The sequence below is a fragment of the Rattus norvegicus genome, chromosome 1 (genome assembly GCF_036323735.1).
Source record: "Rattus norvegicus strain BN/NHsdMcwi chromosome 1, GRCr8, whole genome shotgun sequence".
In the NCBI taxonomy this organism is placed as follows: Eukaryota; Metazoa; Chordata; class Mammalia; order Rodentia; family Muridae; genus Rattus; species Rattus norvegicus.
Genome location: NC_086019.1, coordinates 55006324 through 55019328, shown reverse-complemented (window position 1 = coordinate 55019328; position 13005 = coordinate 55006324).

Sequence of the window (13005 nt, the reverse complement as noted above, 5' to 3'; positions counted from 1 at the left end):
TCTCTCTGTTGGGAAGGACAACAGCAAGGCTGGGGTGGTACTGCCCTCTGGGGTTCCGGGTGACCTCTGTCTCAGACACCACCCCATCTCTGGTAGGACACATCCTCAGGGTCCCATCCCAGATATCACAGCATTCTGGGAAATTGGCTGAGTAAAGGGATGGAGACAGAGGAAAGGGCACGGAGTAATTAATGTTAACAGCAGATCCCTTGAGTTTTCCTGCAGAACAGGGGCAAATTCTGCCTCTCCCATAGACAGCCAGCTCTCACCCTCCGTCAGTGGCTGCAAGCGGGTAACCTGCGGTCTTTGCTCTGGCACCCGTGTGCTCTGTATGGTGAGAGAAAGGCAGGGCAGCTGTGGAACCGTGCACATTCTGTGCCAGACAGCGCTGGCGCTGGCGGAGCGCTGGGGAGAGGCACCTTGCATAGAGGGAGGTTAAGTGTGTGAGAATGGCTGCTTGTGAGGAGAGTGAGAAGGGATTGAGAAAATGAGGACTCCATGCAGACATTCCACCCGGAACACACGGGTGGCCTGCTGAATGGTCAGACTGAGACAGAGAGCAGCAGGGGCATTGAACAGGGGCTCTTGTCCTGCCTCTCCTGTTAGCTCACAGGCCCACTTAACTCAAGCTCCCCTCGCTCAAAACTCAAGGCACACAAATGAGTGAGTAAACCCTGCTGCTCTATGCTCCGTTGAAGTCTCTCCACCTCCCTTCTGGCCTCCCTCCCTACTGCCCAAACACGAGTCAGTCCAGAGTCATATCAGCCCTTACTAGTGGCTTCCTGACAGCAAGCATGTAGGCTTGGTCTTGTGGTATAGATCGTATCTTCTGCAACAGAACATTCTTTAAAAGCAGGCGACCTGCTTTGTTCCCTGATGGTGATGGGTCTCCTAACGCCCTTTAGGATCTGAACCTGTAATTCTCCTTGATAACCCAAAACTAAAGGGATTTGAAGGCTCTCTGACTTGAGGACCGCCTTCATGCTATTCACAGTGTCTGTTTCTCCTAACAGTCTTCAACATCACAGCCTCCTGTGGCATGAGCCTAAAACTCCCCCAATAAAAGAAACCTCCCAAAAGGCAATTCATCTCAGCTTCCCTTTTCCACAAACTTTATTGTCTCAGGTTTGCAAAAATGACTCAGTCATGTGATCACAGTCACACCAACTCATGAGATGGTGGAGAATTAGCTCCCACAGGACTATAGGGTAGGGCATCCAAGAGGATGATGGGAAAAGCTTCGGAGGTCTACTGGGACCTGGAGTCAGGACAAGGAGCAGTTTGGAGATTTGAGCTGCTCTGTGACGTCTTCCTGCAGCTGCCCCATCAATGCACAGGAGTACCCTCTCCTCAACATCGCCCAGACGGCCCTGACTCAGGCTGAGAATGTACCTCATCAACCGTCACACGTGTGTCTTCTCTGCCTCTCAACAGTTAACTGAGAGAAGCAACAGACAGATGGAAAGACATCATCAACGCGGGTGCTAATGACACACAACACAGTTAACCAGAGGACAGAGACGGAGAGGAAACAGGTGACATCATCGAGTCGGAAACTTACAGGCACTCGCAGAAACCGCCTGCGAGGTTGAGGCTTGGCTGGTGCTCCCACTTGAGGTCTTTCTCTCTGCTTCTTGTCCCCTCTGCAAGCATTTTCTTTTAAAGATTTATTTATTTTATGGATGCGAGTCCACTGTTGCTATCTTCAGACACACCAGAAAAGAGCACTGGACCCCATTACAGATGGTTGTGAGCCACCATGTGGTTGTGGGGGAATTCAACTCAGGACCTCTGCAAGAGGTGTCACTGCTCTTAACCGCTGAGTTATCTCTCCAGCCCCCTGTGGGCATTTTTAAAAGCCTGTTTTATTTTAGTGACTGAACCACGTGAGGCCACAGCCGGGCCACTACGCACAAACATGAGGGAAGTTTTATGTCTTGGTCTCTTCCTCCTTGGACAGAGTCTGAATGATCTCTTCCTTCTTGGCCTGGAGGCGCTCCTCCTGGTGCTTTCGTGCTTCCTTGGTCTTAGACCTGTGAGCCTCAGCCTGGTCAGCCAGTCGCTTCTGTGGGCCTCGTCTGCCTTCAGTTTGTGGGTCTGCTCTGTGAGAATCTGCTTGTTTTTGAATAGATTCCCTTTGACCTTCAGGTATAGGCTGAGATACATATGGCGGTCAATCAGTCTCCTTAGATTCCCGGTATCTCCTGAGAAGCCGGCGGAGGATCCTCATCCTCCTCATCCGGTCCCCCTTCTCCGGCATCCGAGCATTGCGGTACCCTTCCGCTTCCCTATGCCCATATGCCCACCCTTCCATCCAGTCAAGGTGTTTTTCTGGCAGTGAGCCTGTGAATGGCCAATCACAGTCTTCCGAATGATCAGCCCATCTTTGATCAGCTTCTTGATCTGCTGACGGAAGTTGGCATTGGCAATTTCCTTGGTCTCATTGGGGTCCAACCAGATCTTCGTTTTAGCACAGCAGAGGACACTAGAAGCAAGCCTCCTCTGTAGCCTGAGCATACCCAGGGCTGCAGACCTGCAATGAAAGAAAAGACACCTCGGTAATTTCTGTGCTCACCTGTGGCCTTTACGGTTTCCTGGGAGATCTGTTTTCATACCTCAAACCCCACTCTAAGAAGAAATGCCTTCCCCAAATCCTGTTCCTGAAAAGCTAGCAGGAAGCACTCTGTGCCTTAATGACAAAGTGCTTCCTTTTCCTTTTCCTTTCTGAGCCATGCTGTGTCATGGCAATCAGAGCCATGCTGTGTCTTGTGGCCGATGCCCTCAGGGACTGCCCAGCTGAAGCCTGCATGAGACTCATTTGCTAAAGCAACAAAGTAACCTTTATTGATTGATACTTCAAACCCTTAAACCAACTACCAGGTGTGGGATGTGACTTGCTTAAAAAGCAAAAGTAAAATTAATTCCCCAGATCCTGTGTGTAGGGAGCCATATTGGATTTGGGCCTAGCCGCTTTTTGACTGCATGGCTCAAAGTGGCTAGGTGACTCTGGGCCGTTTGGCCACAGATATTCACCCCTAAGATGACTGCCATAAGTCTTAAGGTTGTTGGACAGAGGACTCTCCCATGAATTTACGGCACAGGAAGATAAGATTCAAGGGATGCCTCAGCTCGAGCAGATACCAGTTATCTCCTGAGTCAACACCTGGTGTCTACCACCTGACCTCATCGTCTACCGCCTGACCTCTTTGCCTCCAGCTATCACTGCCTATACCCTCATCTTCCCCTCCTCTGTGTTTCACAAAGGACACTCCCCCTACCTGAAAGCCTTAAAAGCTGTAATGTTCATCCCAATAAACAAGACCTTGACAACAGAACTTTTGCTTGGTCTCCTTCTTCTCTTCACCCCCATTTGGCCCACAGGTAGAAAACCTCTTCAGGACCCTGAATAACTGGGTCCCCGCTGCCGGGGACACTGTGTTTTTATACATGTCGTCAGCTTATAGAAACGTGACCAGCAATACACAGAAGAATTAAAATGTCCGTTTGTAGCCTCTCTGCAGCTACAGGTTCCCAGAGAAATGGCAACTGTCAGTTTGTGTCAGGGTAACTTCATTTGACCTGATTAAGGATGACAGAATCCAGCAGGGGTGTAGCTCAGTTGAGTGTTGACCTAGAAGGCGCTAGGCCCTGGGTTCAACCTCTAGCACTACATGAGCCCAAACAAGTACAGGGCCATGTGCTTATAATCCTAGCACTCAGAACATGGAGGCAGGAGGATTTGGAGTTTAACATCATCCTTTGGCCTTGAATGTAGTGAATTCAAAGCCAGCTTGGGATCCAGGTGTTAGCATATTTATTTCTTTAGCTATTTTATTGAGTCCTATTATTGGTCCACCTTCTAAACCTTATTCCACCTTAATCCCTTCCAACCCCTGGACACTAGGTAGGAGAAAAAGAAGGTTAGAGGAGAGAGGGGGCATAGACCTCTTTAGACTACTTCCTGCTGGTTAGGGGCATTGAGTTCCTCAGGGCTGGTCCAATCGTCATCATCAGGATATCTCCCACTTCTCTCCTGTGGGGCTGCCTGCCCACCTCACCGCTGGCAATGCTGGGGCAAAGCTGGCACGCTGCAGAATGCAGTCCAAGATAGGGGGTCCCAGACAGTGTTTCCCCGAGTGAGAAACAGCGGGGGCTGGGAAGGATGCTGTGGTTCTCAATCTCCAGATGCTGCTGGGGACCAGAGGAGTTGAGAACAGTGGTCTGAGGCTCTGCCCTCCCCCTTCCTGCCAGGCAGGAAATGGGTGGCTGATTCCCGGACAGGGCAGTATCCAGGTCCAGTTTGGTCTGGAGTGAGTTCTGAGAATACTGAGGGGCTGAAAGAGAGAAGCCTTCTCTGGGAGATACAGGTGCAGTTCTTTACAATGAACTGTCCCTGCCCTACCCCAGGCAATCCTTGATGAAGGAGATGGTCCTTGCTTGTCTGAACTGCTTTATTTTTATGTGGGATATGAATGCTATGTATGTGACCGAGGGACTAAGTACCTTTTATGGGAAGGGAGGCTCGGGAAGGGAGGCTCATTGCCTGAACACTTGGGGCTCTCTAGATACCTCATTAGCATGGAGAGCTCTAGGTTTTTGTGCAACATGATTGTCATGGTCATCCCAGTGGTGTGTCATGGCTGTATGTTCCAGGACAGGCAGCACATGTCCCAGGTCCCCTGGGAGCTGGTTCTAGTGCTTGCTGTTCTCAACTATGAGATTTCCTGGGGTTTTTGAACCTGTTTCAGCCATACCTGTTCTTCTGTCTGGTGGCACAGTCCACTTGCCCACACCCTTCTCTCTGCTCATGACCCCTTGACAAACTCCAACAGCAGGGAGCAGGAACAGGGGGAGCAGAAGCTGCCTCAGAGCTTACCCCAGGCCCTCTCGGGGCTCTGGCTCTTATACCCTCTGAAGAGTCCCCAGAATTCAAAATGTCAGCTATCTGCAGGTGGCAAAAATCACACTTCTCCCAGAGCACAAGACAACCATACTCAGTGTCTGTGGACAAACTGAAGCAGCCCCACACCAGGAATTAAAACAAAAATATATTCACATAACATAACTGGGTTTTTAGGGAAACCAAAATTCTCACTACGCCCAGGCTTAAACAAATAGCAAAAAGAACAACAGGTCTTGTCTTTCAGAGATTGGTTGATTAACCTGTACTTATGCATCCGGGGCTGGACTCAGAGAGGAAAACGATGCTGCCATTGCTCTTGGAGAGTTTATTGGCTTGAAAACCTGATGAAAAAGGAACCAGAGTGAGCCTGCTTCCGCAGCCAACACCCCAGCCTTGACAGTGGCCGGCAGACCACCAGACTGGCTAAAATATGCAGCCCCAGGTCCTGCTAACGCCCTGTCAACAAAGGGCTCACGATCCCAGCTCAAGTCAGGGTACTCACAGAAGGTTAGAAGGCTACTAAAACCTCTTTATATCCCAGAGGTACAATAGGGACATGGCTGCCAAGGTTCAAAGACATATGTGTGCCTTGCTGAGTTCCCCCCCCCTCTCCCCACACCTCCTCCACGGAGAAAACCTTGACTTTCTGGGCTCTTGCTGCTCTCTCATTTAGCACACATTTCTCTTAACATGGGTGGTCTGTGCTAATTTAACACCCGGATGAGTCTCGGGCTGTGTGCACTGTTCTGGACTGCTGGACTCGTGATCCTGTACATCTATGAATCCAAGCTGTTGCATTTCCTAAGCTGGCCTTCAGGTGGTGTCCTTCCCATTGTTTTCTCTTCTCAGCACAGTCATGTGATGTAGGCATTTTATAGCACGGTAAACCCTGCAGGAAAAAGTCTGTGTCCTCAATGGTCTCGAGGACTCACTGTCTTCCATGCTCTTTACTGCTTGCTGGTTTGACCTCCCCCAGGCAGCCTGGCTCCGGACAGGAGGGGTTGGTTATAGGGACAAAAGTCCACTTTCAACAACTTTTAATAGCTTATGATAGTTTACCAATACAATGTACATTACAACAGCAAGATTGACCGAGTGACAGGGTAGCTGGTGGTCTTTGTCCTTGGTCATCATAGGAACCCGCATGTTCATGTTTCCTACAGAAACTCACAGGAGTTTTACTCACAGGAGTATAGGATTCCACCTCAGACAACACAGTACACGATGCTTGTACCTGTGCTGTTTAACTTCATAAAATCCTGGAATACAGAGGCATCCAACAAGATCTATAATGGTACAGCTATAACTCCACCGTGTGTGTGTGTGTCCTTGTCTGTCTGGCTCTCTGTCTGACTCTCTGTCTGTGCCTGTCTGTCCGTCTGTCCGTCCGTCCCTCCCTCCCTCTCTCCCTTCATCATTATTTCAGTAGGAGGAACCTGGAAACTTCCGGGTTGTGGGAATGGTGATTGGAATTCAATCTGAGCACCAGAGCCCACATGTGTACAGAAGAGACATGGAGTGGGTGTCTCCCATTGACCTCCTGTCCCTGACCATTAGCTACACAAGTTCTAAGTGGGGCTTTGATGTTTTCAGGAGCATAAAGTGACCTTCTTGGACTTTGTCTGGTGGATCTTTCTGGAACTTGACCATGCCTCTGTGTGTTTGCAATTTAAATCTGCCACTTGAGGGCGCTAAGTCCACGTCCACAGAGCAGCGCTTGCCTGCTCAGACCTGCTGGTATTTTATATAGCCTTCAGGAGCCTTTAATAGCTCTCTCAGAAGAAGGGCACTGTGCCAGACAGAGCCCCCAGGGACACTGCCAGCCAGCGTTTGCTTCTGGTTCCTTCTACAGCCTGGACAGGCTACTGCTGGCCCTCAGATCTGAACAGAACATGGACTTTGTACTCTGATGGTCCGTACTGGGAGAAGCTAAGAATCATAGATCGCTTGATAGACCTGCACAGGTGAAAAATGTTGAGATGATCAGTGTGTGGCGGTAGCATCGTTGGAACCCAAGGCGTTAACGCTGCTTGTGCCTTGGTTGGGAGGGATTAGATGCCTTCTTTAACAGGCAAGCTGCTGTATAAGGACTTCAGGGAAGCTTGAGAGGAGAGTTGTTTTATTCTGTTTCTTGTTTTTTGTTGAAACAGGATCTCCTTCACTGAGTAACACAGGCTAGCCTTGAACTTCTGCCGCAGCCTCCTGAGAACTGGATTAGAGACATTTTCCAAGCCCTGTAATAAATATGTTTGCTTTTAAGCCAAAGGAGCATTTGTGTGTGTGTGTGTGTGTGTGTGTGTGTGTGTGTGTCTGTGTCTGTGCGCACGCGCGTGCCTGCGCCCAAAGTCAGCCAGTTCTTCTTCAGCCTTGTTTTTGAGGCAGGATCTATCTTGTTTCTGCTGCAATTCAGCTTATGTGACTCTGGCACCTTCTCCTGTCTCCACCTTTCACCTTGGTAGGCAGGCCAGGATTTCAAATGGGTGCTGCCACATACAGATTTTCACGTGGGTTCCTGGGATCACAGCAGGTCCCCAGGCTTGACTGCTGAGCCATCTCCCCTCCCTTGGTCTCAACACCCACCAAGGGCTGGTCATTTGTGAGGGCGTTGGATCACCTGGAACTGGTATTACAGGCAAGTGTGAGCCACCATGTGGTTGCTGGGAATTGAACCCAGGACCTCTGGAAGAGCAGCCAGTGCTCTTAACCGCTGAGCCAGCTCTCCAGTCCCTGAACACCACTTTTTTTTTTTTTTTTTTTTGGAGAGATTGAAAAGATTTTGGTTTCTGCTAGCCTTTTTGGAACTCAACCACCAAGACACAGTAGTGTCTGTCAGTCCTGAGATACCCTTCTCCCCTTTGTTTGTTTGCTTCCCCCCGCCCCCCCCCCCCCCCCCCCCCCGGAGCTGGGGACCGAACCCAGGGTCTTGCGCTTCCTAAGCAAGCGCTCTGCCACTGAGCCAAATCCCCAACCCCTTGTTTGCTTGCTTTTTAAATAAAAAACAATTAAGTCAAGATCACTCAAATTGACAGCCACAATCCATCCTTGAACAGGTCTCCTCCTCCCTTCTTGGGTACCCTTGGTCTGTGACAAGAATGGCCCCTTACTCAATAGCAGGGGCACTCTGTTGTGGGTCAAGACACCTTGATTTGCCTTAAGGTGTCCTGGTAACTCCTGACCTGGGTCACTGGGTCGTGCCTCTGCCCTACCGCCCCTGCCTGTGTGTGTTGCCAGCAGCCTTACCTGGGTCTCCTCAAACTTACTCCATAACCAACTCAGCATTCCACTGAAACGGCTCTGCCCAGCCCTCAACGGCTCTCATCCTGGACAAGGTCCAGGCTCCTGGTCTACCTGTGACCTTGTCCAGTCCTCACTAAGGCTGTCCACTGCGACTCTGTGCTTCAGTGCTCATGTTTGGCAGCCCACACAGTCCGCGTGTGCCACCTGTGGATGTTGACATCGAAATTTCTTAAATGCGATTCCAATTTTATTTTCATGGCTACCCAGACCCATTCCAATGCTTATTCACCTCAGGCCTGTGGCCACTGTTGTAGACAGCATGGATGGTGAGAGTTCAGTCCCCGCCCCCAGGGTGGCAGGTGGCTCATGCGCTGCCCAATCTTCTGGTTCAGGGTTTACAGGGCAGGGACGGCTCCAGCAGTTCTCAGAAGAGGAACAATGAAAGAGTACAAGTGGCTTGTAAAACTTTCAGAAGGCAGGAAATCTGGCCCGGGGCCGTGTGGCTGTAAAGAACTAGTGTTACCTGAGGCTCAGCCTATAGGACTCTGCACTCTGTGAACCGCTCAGTTCCCATCCGCATGGCCTCACTGGTCGTATCTGCTTCAGTACTCTGACAGAACCGTGGTCTCTATCCAGTGCGAGCAGATGACATCCCCACATGTGGCTACTGCCCACTTCAGTCCGGGCCTCTCAGAACAGTAAAGGTACCCACACCTGCATGCACAAGTACACATACACACATACAAATAAATATAAATATTAAATAAATACATATCTAAGGATTGTTTTTAGAGGAAGTTTGGACACAGAGACAGCTTATACAGATACGTTTATACAGTTTATGCTGTGTAGAGTAGCAAAGACAAGGAAGGAGCTTTGGAGGACCCAGCCCTGCTGCTCTTAATGGTTTGACTCTGAAATGTCCTTCACGGCTTCCTGCTTTGTTCCCAGTTGGCAATGCCGTCTGGTTAAAGCAGGTGACATGAGGCAGGACTTTGGTGACACCTATTCTGGGATCTGGCCTGTCTCGCTCTTTCCGGGTCTGATGTGACATGAGTCATCTCGCTCCATTCTCCTGTCTCTGTGGTCGAGCCCCTCAGGCTGAACCATGAGCTAAATTGAGCTGTCCCTCCTTGTTTCTCTTAGGTATTGAAAGACCCTCAGAGAGAATCTTCCTCTCAGGAGGGAGAGCCTCAAGCCCAATGACCAGTCCGAGTCCACAGGCTGCAATCTGCAAGAGGGTTTATTTTGGGGTACACAGGTACCTGCGGGCGTCCCAGTCAGCTCGAGAGGACTGGCGCGCCTAGCAGAACCAGGGACGGGTTTTTATAGGGTATTGGGGAGCAGAAGCAGATGCATGGTTGGTGGATTCAAGTGAGGCACAGATGTATGGTTACACCCAATTGGCTATTCAAATGCGGTTGCCACACAGCAAGAGAATATGTGCAGGTTGGGGTGTCCGGAATGTCAGGGGCTAGGGGCTTATCTCTTGTTAGGCGGCCCATAAAGCAATACTAATAATTTAGACTGGTTTCTGTATTTTGTTTTCTTTTATGGTCTGTTTCGTCTAAATGATGGGTCAGCTTGTCCCACAAAGCCTGGACACATCTGAACTTTCCCAGGCTTATTTTAGTTCTGAGTCTGTGTATCTAAAAACTTACTTCTTACTTCTATAGTTGAGGGCCTTGGGCTTGTACAATTCCCTTTCTGGGAGGGGGTCTTTCAGTATCATGAATGAGTTGAGAGAAGTAAGTAATATTCCAGCTGACATCTTGACTGTAGACTTCTAGCCTCCCCGACTGTGAGAAATGTGTCTGTCTATTTAAGCCATCCACTCGTGGGAGTTTGTTGTAACAGTCCTAGAAATCTCTCATACGGCTCCATACATGGTCCTCATCCCCTAAATAAGTCCCAGGGCCCACTGGTATTCCCAGTTGAACAGTGTCGTGTCCTGTGTCCTTTTCCCATCTGTCACTCGACCTGTTTGGGAGTTGTGTTAGCATCCTGTGACTATGACAAAATAACAGAAACCGACATATTAAAGACAGGAAATGTCAGGCAGTGGTGGCACATGCCTTTAGCCCCAGCAGAGGCAGGAAGATCTCTGAGTTCGAGGCCAGCCTGGTCTACAGAGCACATTCCAGGACAGCCAGGGCTACACCCTTTCTCAAAAAACCAAACCAAAACCAAACTACCAAACAAAAAACAAACAAACAAACACCCCCAAACCAGGAAAGGCTTTGTTGTAGAGGATTCAGTCTATAGCTGACTGGTCCCACTGCTCTGAGCATAGCACACGACAGTGGGTTTGTGTGGTTCAGAAATCTCACAGTTAGAACTTGAGAAAAAGAAGGGCTGTGAATCTCATAACCCTTTTTCAGAGCATGCTTCCAATAACCTCCCATCTCCACCCCACTTCCTAAACCCTCCATAGCCTCCCCAGAGCTCCAAAGTAAGCACTAAAAGCCTTTATTATGTGTCAGTCTTTGGGGGAAATTCCAGATCCCTAAGATAGCAGAAACGTTCCTTGTGATTTTCCATTTCCTGTGCGTGGCATTGTAGATGTCTCTGATGGTAAGTTACTACCAGGCAAGGCAGGTCAGGGAGAGTCCTCTACCCTTTTCCACTGTGGAGGAGCCCAGTGGGGAGCACCTTGGGATGCTCACTATGCAGAGCTGGCTACAGACCCAGCTTCCTTGTCAGAGCATGCTCCCACCTCCTGAGGCCTCAGGGAAAAGGCCTGTAGGCAGCTTCCCCAGGGCGCAGGCTGTTTCTCACATCAGGAAGCTCTACTTGGAGACTTGGCCAGCTGGAAGCCAAGATATCCACACCCCAGTCATAAGGCACCCCCGCTGGGCACATGCAAACCCAAGTGCACTTGCTGCATTTTGTGAACTGTCAGGCTGGGTCTAAAAGCACAACCACTGTGTTTCCAGAGTCATCCGGGACCTGGGGAAAATCCAGAAGCTAGTTCTCAAAAACAGAAAGGGGAGAGAGTAGGGAGCCATGGAAGGAATCTACGTAATGTACAATATAAATCTGTAGAAAAATGGCCTTTATGTAATAGCGCTGTGTATAAGGGGCATACACCATGAGTTTTTACTTGCTGAAGGGTGTTTTATGAAGCCTTTGGGGCTGATTGACCCAAAGAGAGACTTGTAGCAGCGCTGTCCTGTAGGTACCAGAGCTCCTGCCAGCTTGCTCTGTGCTTGCTTGTCCTGAATCCCTGACTGGAGCCCTCGTAGCATGTCCCTCCCTGTGGTGAGATGCCTGTCCCTGTGGCCCCATGGCTCCGCCAGCTACTTAACACCACTTCCCATGACTCTGAGCACTGTTCCTCAAGGTTTGAGCCTCACGTTCTCAAAGAAGCATGCTGATTGTCCTGTCTACCTCCCATGAGTCTCTTTTACGTCATTCCTCATCCCCAGTGTGCAGCAGACCCTGGGATGGATGCACCCCTCCCCCTTCAGCTTCTCTGTTTCTGTTGGGGTGTGAGCACTGAAGAACCTTTATCTATGTGTTGGCTGCAATGCCACCTGGCACCAGTCTTTGATGTCTGATGACACTTGTAGGCAGAGGGAGGATTAAATGTGAATGGGGGAGATAAAAAATCAGACAAGGGGGGCTGGGGATTTAGCTCAGTGGTAGAGTGCTTACCTAGGAAGCGTAAGGCCCTGGGTTCGGTCCCCAGCTCCGAAAAAAAGAACCAAAAAAAAAAAAAAATCAGACAAGGATCTGCCATATACGGGTCTGATCTGAAGTTAATGTGTTAGGAAAGACTCCCCTGCCTTCTGCTCCTGTCTCAGTCCCCGCAGAGTCCCCGAGAAACCTAACATGGACACCTGGCATCAGTCGTGTGGAGGGAAAACATGTGTGCTTGGGCTGGTATCTCAGGCTAAAGCGGCGGCTCTAAGCCTTGTGGGGATGAACTCCTGTCCCAGGTGCTTTTGGGAGGAGGGCTGTGACATGCGGTCACATGGCTCTCTCAGAGCTAAGGGGTCCAGGGGACGGACGGGGAGGGCACGGGCAGCACTCTTCACTAGTGGGATGTTGGAATGTGGCTGCCGTCTCTCAGCTCCCCTTCGGACAGCTGATGAGCACACAGCAAATATTAGCTTGCAGATAAGCCGCCCTGGTCATCAGGGCTGCCTTCCAGGCGGAAGTGCCTTTGAAGTTGAGTAAGCTAAGCTAACCCAGTCAGACTTCGACCTGTTTTTGGGGAGCAGGTGAGACCGCCACACTCCCAAGTATGTGGCTCACTGTGGATGGTGCTGCGCTCCTCCGGGTTCAGCCTCCAGACACAGGGTCAGGTGGTCAGGTCCTCCTACATCACACTGAGTCCGGCTGGAAATGTCGGCATCCTTGATTTTGTTACCCTTAGAAAACTGACCCACAGAGGCTGAGTCCTCAGAACCGAAGGCGGCTCTGTGGCTTCCTGCTAAAGGGGCACGGTGCCATCTTGAACAATGCAAAAGGCTTCAACCAAGGCAAATCTGAGCAGGGGGAGGAAGATACAATTACCGTGATAAGAAGAAATTCCTAGAGAATTCCAGGTGTGGTGGAACGTGCCTACATTTGGGAACAGGAGACAGGAGGATCATAGCTGAAGCCAGACTGTGCCAAGACCAGCATGCTCTGCCGGGTGCCCTGCAGAGCAGAGGCTGAAGCCTCTGATTAAGGGGCCAGCACTGCAGGAGAGGGAGCCTAGCCTCTATGCCTCTGGAGTTTGGTAACTTTCTTGAATATGGCTTGGAGCATCAACATCCCAAACGTGCCTAAACTACGCCACTTAAATCTGAATTGGATAATGGAGACTTGAGGCCAGCACACTCCAGGTGTACGCTGGCTCTCTGGCATGGACAGAA